Raw genomic sequence first — 9,312 nt, 5'->3', positions numbered from 1 at the left:
TCTGCAGAAACATCACTCACGTGTATTTTCATGGAATTTACTTTGATTTACCAGAAGAGGTCAACAGAAGGCTTTCACAGAACTGTGTCACTATTTCCTCCTGCTGACAAGGATTCTCAGAAGTCACCCATCAGCCTCAGCAGGGGAAGAGAAGCCACTTCCACTGGCCGGAGAGACTCAAGGTGGGTAGGATTTTAGATGCTCAGAGTTATGACTGCTTTCTTTTCTTGTCAACACTCTGACATTCACATAACAGACTGGCAAGGCTGTGAATTTAATTGGTATTATACTACAGTAATCCTCAATATCACACTTTGGATGTGATTTTCAGTTACTATCAGCCCCATGACTGCAAGAGATAAATTATTTTTATGATAGACATAGAAAGTCAATGGTTTGGGACTTGTCTTGAATCAAAATTTTAGGGTATTGAGTTTCACATTCTTGTCTGTTTTTTTTTTTTTTCCATTCTGTTCAAAAAGAAATTCCTCTTTACCGTGTTCACAAATCCCTTCTTCCCTCCATACTGTTCTGTGGCAGAGGCCACTTAGTTCGCCGACACTTTGCCTTCATCATTCATTCAGGTGATAATTGATTGCAAGTGATAATCGGTTGGCAGCAGGCCAAGGGCTACCTTTAAGATTACCTGGATTTTTCACTGCCCCCAAATAAATAACAAATTCATGCCTATTATGATACCAATTTCTTTACCAGTTAAAGCTCATAGTTCTGAGTTATGTTTTCCAGTTTTTTAAAAAAGTAGCCAAAATTGTTCCAAAAAGAATTAGAAAACCAAATGGGGCAATAATCATAGAAAAACTGAAAATATTGTCATTGAATGACAAAGTTAAAAGGTAACAGGCTGAGCATTTTAAATAGGTGCGTTCTAGTTGACCTTCAGGTAAAAGATTATTCCTTGTTTATAAATAAATAAGTTGACTTTAGAGCGTATGAGGTGAAATTTCCTCAACTCAGGAAAGTAGTCTGATATCAGAGCCTAAAAAAGAGAGAAACACATTTGAAGGATACATAATTTTCACATTATAAAATCTATTTAAGAAAAGAAGAAAAGGCTGAACATCCTGCTCACTGGTCAGGGTGCACAATAGGGCAGAGATGGAGGGCAGGTTAGGCAAGCTAAACCAGGCACTAGGCAAAGGACTTGCATCAAAACCACTGAAATACATTCATGTGAGTGATTTAACTCGAGAAGTCTGATCGCTGGATATTATATGGAGTTTGGCAAGATGCCTTCTCCCAAGAGCATGCTGAAAGATGCAGAGATGATGGCACAAATCCTGAAGGACATGGAGATTACAGAATATGAGATCAGAGTTGTAAATCAGATGTTGGAGTCTGCCTTTCAATTTGCGACCACAATTTTAGATGATGCAAAAATTTCTGAGAGAGTTACCGTTGATGCTTATGATTTGCAATTGGCAATCCAGTGCTGTGCTAACCAATCTTTTACCTCTCCTTTCCCAAGAGATTTTTTTATTAGACTTTGAAGAAAGAAATCAAACTCTTTTGGAATCAATCAAGCCATATTCAGGCCCTAGATTGCCACTTGGAGAAGACAATGGCAACCCACTCCAGTATTTTTGCCTGGAAAATCCCATGGACAGAGGAGCCTGGTAGGCTACAGTCCACGGGGTTGCAAAGAGTTGGACATGACTGAGTGACTTCACTTTCACGCACTGGAGAAGGAAATGGCAACCTACTCCAGTGTTCTTGCCTGGAGAATCCCAGGGATGGGGGAGCCTGGTGGGCTGCCGTCTATGGGGTCGCACAGAGTCGGACATGACTGACACGACTTAGCAACAGCAGCAGATTGCCACTCGATAGATATTGCTTGACTGTTCCAACCTATAGACTTTAATCCTTACCAAACAAAGACATATACTCTGCAGGTAGAGTAACAGTTCCACAGGCAAATGTTGGCTCAGGTTTTGGCACACCGAGTACTCCCACTGCTGCTGCTGCTGCTGCTAAGTCGCTTCAGTCGTGTCCGACCGAATCCCCCCCGTCCCTGGGATTCTCCAGGCAAGAACACTGGAGTGGGTTGCCATTTCCTTCTCCAATGCAGGAAAGTGAAAAGTGAAAGTGAAGTCGCTCAGTCATGTCCGACTCTTCGAGACCCCATGGACTGCAGCCTTCCAGGCAAGAGTACTGGAGTGGGGTGCCATTGCCTTCTCCAAGTGCTCCCACTCCAGTCACCCAATCCCACAAACCATGTTTGTTTCAACTAAGGTTAATTATTTACCAGCTGAGCCCACCAGGGAAGCCCTCAACTAGGATAGGGACTCCAATGTCCCTCACAGAGCCAAGGTTTGCAGTACAGATTCCTGCTTCACAGTCCCCAGCTGTAAAAGCATCAGTTCTTGCAACAGCAGCTGTTCACCATATTCGGATTAATCCATCATTGTTGCTGCTGCTAAGTTGCTTCAGTCGTGTCCGACTCTGTGCGATCCCATAGATGGCAGCCCACCAGGCTCCCCTGTCCCTGGGATTCTCCAGGCAAGAACACTGGAGTGGATTGCCATTTCCATCTCCAATGCAGGAAAGTGAAAAGTGAAAGTGAAGTAGTTCAGTCATGTCCGACTCTTTGAGACCCCATGGACTGCAGCCTTCCAGGCTCCTCCATCCATGGGATTTTCCAGGCAAGAGTACTGGAGTCCAAAACCACTATTATTACCACTAACAGATGACCGAGGATGAGATGGCTGGATGGCATCACTGACTCGATGGACGCGAGTCTGAGTGAACTCCGGGAGTTGGTGATGGACAGGGAGGCCTGGCGTGCTGCGACTCATGGGGTCGCAAAGAGTCGGACACGACTGAGCGACTGAACTGAACTGAACTGAACTGACACCATCATAAAAGACTTGCAATGAGTCATCAAACAAGTTAAAAGAAAATGTGAAGGTGATATTGATAATGATGATGGTGATGACAGTCATTTATAATCTAGCCTTAATGCATGTAACATGTATGCCTGTTCTTGAAACCATTATAGTGAAATTAAACATGCACATGATGTTTTCAAGTTGTTTTAGAAAACTTCAATAGTAGTTAATGAGTACATATAGTTACCATAGTTTTCAATTATGTTGTTAGATTTTCTTTAATAGGACTAGAAATCGTTTCTCAGCAGCCTTTAAGTATAAAAAACAAGTTTTCATTAAAGAAAGAAAGGAAGATAGAAAGGAGAAGAAAAAAAATAAAAAAGATGGAAAGCCACCCAACACATTTTACTGACTGGCATATCCTGAAGCCAAAGCCAGGCAAGGGCAAGAGAAAAAATATATGTACATGATCCCACATATGAGCAATGAAGCAAAAGTCTTAAATTAAATCTTAACAAGTTAAATCCAGCAGTGTATTGAAAGAGTAATTCATCAAGCCCAAAGAGGATTTATCCCAGCATTGCTAAGATGGCTCAGCATTAGATTATATATCAATTGAACTTATTATATTAATAAGTAAAAAAATTTAAATGACTGTCTTAAATTCAACATCCACTAATGATATAAAAGAAAACATTTCCTAGCATGTAGGAAAAGAATAGCTTTAATTTGATGCATTGTTTGTTTTTAATAAAACAATGATAAAAACTTAGAGCAAATGCCATACTTAATGGTGAAGTAATAGAACACATTCCAATTGAAGTCAGAAACAGACAAGAATGACCTTTATCACCACTACTATTCAAATGGTATCATTTACTTTCTCTAATTCAAAAAGAGAAGGAAAGCAATAAGAGGTATAAGCATTAAAAGAGAAGAGGCAAATTGTGATTATTTGCAAATGACACTATCGTTTACATAGAAAACCCAAGAAAATCAATTGACAAACTATTAGAATTAATAAGAAAATTCAGCAAGGTGACCACATACAAGATCAACGTTAAAAAAAAAATCAATAGCTTTCCTATATACCAGCCATAAGCAATTAGAAAATGTAATAGAAAATAAGACTCTATTCACAATAGCAGCAAAAACTATTAACCACCTAAGAATAAACCTAAAAATAAAAATTACCTTGGCCCCTTACAGATAGTTCAAAATTAGGAAACCTCAACCTAATTAATCACATGGATGAAAATCATGTTGAAAACTGTACAATTATATAACGGCTAAGAGAATTCAAGAAGAGCTTCTGGAAAAAACACTAAGTAAAACAAGAGACAAAGGCTATCTCCTAACTATGATGAAGAGTCATTTCTTTTGTTTTTCTGAGAAACTAAGTTCAGCTCAGTTCAGTCGGTTAGTCGTGTCCGACTCTTTGCAACCCCATGAACTGCAGCACTCCAGGCCTCCCTGTCCATCACCAACTTCCGGAGTCCACCCAAACCCATGTCCATGGTGTCGGTGATACCATCCAACCATCTCATCCTCATCCAACCATCGTCCCCTTCTCCTCCTGCCCTCAGTCTTTCCCAGCAGCAGGATCTTTTCAAATGAGTCAGCTCTTCATATCAGGTGGCCAAAGCATTGAAGTTTCAGCTTCAACATCAGTCCTTCCAATGAACACCCAGGACTGATCTCCTTTAGGATGGACTGGTGGATCTCCTGAAGTCCAAGGGACTCTCGATAGTCTTCTCCAACACCACAGTTCAAAAGTATCGTGCTTTTGAACCCCCAGTTCACAGGGCCGCAAGGAGTCAGACACGACTGAGCGACTGAACTGAACTGAACTGAAGAGCAAACATCATATTAAATGGCTTAACATTAAGTATACTCCCATAAAGACAGAAACAAGGCAGGGACCATTGCTCTCACTCAAAACTGTGTGTAGGAGTCGGTGCTTGGAGGACCCAAGAATATCTAAAGCCACGGGGAAAATGGTGGAAAATTCACCGTTGTCATTGCCAGAAAGAGAAATTTATGGCTTTGTTCTTTTCTTAAGTTCCCAATTTGGCTTCTTGTGTGGGCTTTTATTCCTGAATCTTGGCCAAACTCCTTAGGCTTAACTTATTGGCCTTAAAAGTATCGGGTTGTTGCTCCGCCTGTGTATCTCCTCATTACCGTAGGCATCGGTTATGTCCTCTTATTTGGAATAAACATGATGAGTACCTCTCCACTCGACTCCATTCATAATATCACAGATGACTATGCCAAAAATCAACAGGACGAGAAGGACCAAGAAGAGGCCATCCCAGCACTAAGAGATATTCCTATTAGTGAAGTAAACCAAATGTTCTTTATTGAAGCCAAATAACTTTACACCAAAAACTTAATTGTATGTGGACTAATACCAAAAATTTATTATAAACTTTTGACATAAAGGTTTCAACCATACTGATTTATACTGTCTTTTTGGTTAATATCCAGTGTTGAAATGTAAAAAATAAAGTAGGTTGAACTTCTTTTATATTAAGTTCTAATAATATCATAATGTTATCAAATAGTAGTTACTGATGGACAGAATAAATACTGCATTATGATACGGCAAAAAAAAATGTTGTGTGTAAAAATGAAAGAGGTGATTGAAAAGTGAGTGTAACAGCTTCATACAGCAGATCTCATTTCAGAATCTGGGAGTACCACACCCTGCCCTATAAACAAGACCACATGCTTTGATTTCATATTACATAACAGATTGGAAATTGAAACCTCACTCAGAGGCACAGATTGATCAAAAGGGGTTTATTGCTTCTTTCCCCATCAAAGTCAGGAAGCAACAGTTAGAACTGGACATGGAACAACAGACTGGTTCCAAATAGGAAAAGGAGTACGTCAAGGCTGTATACTGTCACCCTGCTTATTTAACTTATATGCAGAGTACATCATGAGAAACGCTGGGCTGGAAGAAACACAAGCTGGAATCAAGATTGCCGGGAGAAATATCAATAACCTCAGATATGCAGATGACACCACCCTTATGGCAGAAAGTGAAGAGGAGCTAAAAAGCCTCTTGATGAAAGTGAAATAGGAGAGCTAAAAAGTTGGCTTAAAGCTCAACATTCAGAAAACGAAGATCATGGCATCTGGTCCCATCACTTCATGGGAAATAAATGGGGAAACTGTGGAAACAGTGTCAGACTTTATGTTTTGGGGCTCCAAAATCACTGCAGATGGTGACTGCAGCCATGAAATTTAAAAAAAAAACACTTACTCCTTGGAAGAAAAGTTATGAGCAACCTAGATAGCATATTCAAAAGCAGAGACATTACTTTGCTGACTAAGGTCCATCTAGTCAAGGCTATGGTTTTTCCTGTGGTCATGTATGGATGTGAGAGTTGGACTGTGAAGGCTGAGCGCCGAAGAATTGATGCTTTTGAACTGTGGTGTTGGAGAAGACTCTTGAGAGTCCCTTGGACTGAAAGGAGATCCAACCAGTCCATTCTGAAGGAGATCAACTCTGGGATTTCTTTGGAAGGAATGATGCTAAAGGTGAAACTCCAGTACTTTGGCCACCTCATGCGAAGAGTTGACTCATTGGAAAAGACTGATGCTGGGAGGGATTGGGGGCAGAAGAAGAAGGGGACAACAGAGGATGAGATGGCTGGACAGCATCACCAACTCGATGGACGTGAGTCTGAGTGAATTCCGGGAGCTGGTGATGGACAGGGAGGCCTGATGTGCTACGATTCATGGGGTCGCAAAGAGTCGGACACGACTGAGTGGCTGAACTGAACTGAACTGACTATCAAAGTCTTTGCCCAGTACTATCAAGATATTCTTCATACTGTCCCTGTCCTCTGCTTGTAGGAAAGAATTTTAAATTATTCAAACAGTCCTGAGACCCACCAAAATCTGAATGAGAGTCTTATTGGGTAGAGTATTCTTGGTTGTAAGTTTTTGCCTTCATCACTTTAAATATGTTGTGCCACTTCCTTTGGCCTGCTGAGTTTCTGCTGGAAAATCAGCTGATAACTTTATGGGGGAATCCCTTATATGTTATTTATTATTTTTTCCCTTGTTGTTTTTAATATTTTCTCTTTATTTTTAATTCTGGTCAATTTTATTGCTATATGTTTCACCATGTTCCTCCTTGGGTTAAACATTAATGGGACTCTCTGCACTTCCTGGACTTGGGTGACTGTTTCCTTTCCCATCTTAGGGAAGTTTTCAGCTATCATCTCTTCAAATGTTGTCTCAGGCCATTTCTCTCTTCTCCTGGGACCCCTATAATTTGAATGTTGGTATGTTTACTGTTGCCCTGAGATCTCCTAGACTGTCTTCATTTCTTTTTATTCTTTTTTCTTTATTCTGTTCTGCGGCAGTAATTTTCACCATTCTGTCTTCCAGATCACTTATCCATTCTGCCTCATTTATTCTGCTCTCGATTCTTTCTAGTGTATTTTTCATTTCAGTTATCGTATTTTTCAACTCTGGTTGTTCTTACTATTTTCTAACTCTTTGTTAAAAACTTCTTGTAACTTCTCTCCATGTGCATCTATTCTTTTCCTGAGTTCTTTGATTCTTTTTACCATCACTGTCCCTGAACTCTTTCTTGGGTAGATTGCCCAGCTCCACATCACTTTGTTGTTCTTCTGTTTTATTTTGTTCCTTCATCTGGAACACAGTCCTCTGCCAACTCATTTTGTCTAAATTTCTATTTGTATTTTATGTATGTGGAAGGTTATTTTTGTTTCTTGACCTTGGAGAAGTGCCCTGTGTGGGGAACGTCATATTTGTCGCCTCTCATCATACAAGGGCCAGGGATCAGCTGGTCCCAGGGTAGGTTCTGAACTGCATTTGTAGACTCAGTTCTGAAGCCTGTGGGATCATAGTTTTCTTGCTTCTGGTGTCTCCCTCCTGGTTGGTAAGGCTGGTCCAGAGACTTGTGCAGGCTTCTTGGTGGGAGGGGCTGGTGCCTGCCCACTGGTGAATGGAGCTGGGTCTTGGGCCTCTAGTAGGCAGGGTCACGTCAAAGGATATGTGTAGAGCTGGCTGTGGGCTCAGGAAGTTTTTAGGCAGCCTGTCTGCTGATGGGTGGGGTTGTGTTCCCACCCTCTTGGTTGTTTGGCCAAAGGCACTGGGGCCTGATTGGTGGGGCCAGGTCTTGGTGCTAATTCATTCCAATTCTAAAGGAGGGCAATGCCAAAGAATGTTCAAGCTACCACACAATTGTGCTTATTCACATGCTAGCAATGTAATGCTCAAAATCCTTCAAGCTATGCTTCAACAGTATATGAACTAACAACATCCAGATATACAAACTGGTTGTAGAAAAGGCAGAGGAATCAGACATTAAATTGCCAACATCCACTGGATCATAGAAAAAACAAGGGAATTCCAGAAAAAAAAATCTACTTCTGCTTCATTGACTATGCTAAAGCTTTTGACTGTGTAAATCATAGCAAACTGTGGAAAATTCTTAAAGAGGTGGGAGTAGCAAACCACCTGATCTGCCTCCTGAGAAACCTGTATGCAGGTCAAGAAGCAACAGTTAGAACCAGACATGGAACAATGAACTGATTCAAAATTGAGAAAGAAGTATGTCAAGCCTGTATATTATCATCCTGCTTATTTAATTTATATGCAGAGTACCTCATGCAAAATGCCGGGCTGGATGAATTACAAGCTGGAATCAAGATTTCCAGGAGAAATATCAATAACCTCAGATATGCCGATAACACCACACTAATGGCAGAAAGCTAAGAGGAACTAAAGAGCTTATTGATGAACATGAAAGAAGAGAGTGAAAAAGCTGGATTAAAACTCAGCATTCAATAAACGAAGATCATGGCCTCTGGTCCCAACACTTCACGGCAAATACATGGGGAATAAATGGAAACAGTGAGAGACTTTATTTTCTTGTGCTCCAAAATCACTGCAGGTGGTGACTGTAGCCATGACATTAAAAAACGTTTGCTCCTTGGAAAAAAAGGCACGACAAACCTGACAGTGTATTAAAAACCAGAGACATCACTTTGCCAACAAAGCTCCACATAGTCAAGGCTATGGTTTTTCCAGGAGTCATGTTCTGATGTGAAAGTTGGATCATAAAGAAGGCTGAGTGCCGAAGAATTGATGCTTTTGAACTGTGGTGCTGAATAAGACTCTTGAGAGTCCCTTGGACTGCAAGGAAATCAAACCAGTCAATCCTAAAGGAAATCAGTCCTGAATATTCATTGGTAGGACTGATGCTGAAGCTGAGGGTCCAATACTTTGGCTACCAGATGTGAAGAACTGACTCATTGGAAAAGACCCTGATGCTGGGAAAGGTTGAAGGCAGGAAGAGAAGGGGACGACAGAGGCTGAAATGGTTGGATGCCATCACTGACTCAATGGACATGAATCTGAGCAAACTCTGAGAGCTGGTGAAGGACAGGGAAGCCTGGTGTGCTTCAGTCTGTGGGGC

The 9,312-nt window shown here is 41.0% G+C and overlaps 1 pseudogene; it reads left to right on the top strand.

Annotated features, from left to right (window-relative positions):
- LOC102179908 lies at positions 1,233-4,132 on the top strand (annotated as a pseudogene).

This window comes from Capra hircus, chromosome 3, assembly GCF_001704415.2.
Source record: "Capra hircus breed San Clemente chromosome 3, ASM170441v1, whole genome shotgun sequence".
NCBI lineage: Eukaryota > Metazoa > Chordata > Mammalia > Artiodactyla > Bovidae > Capra > Capra hircus.
This window is presented reverse-complemented; position numbering and strand designations above follow the sequence as displayed.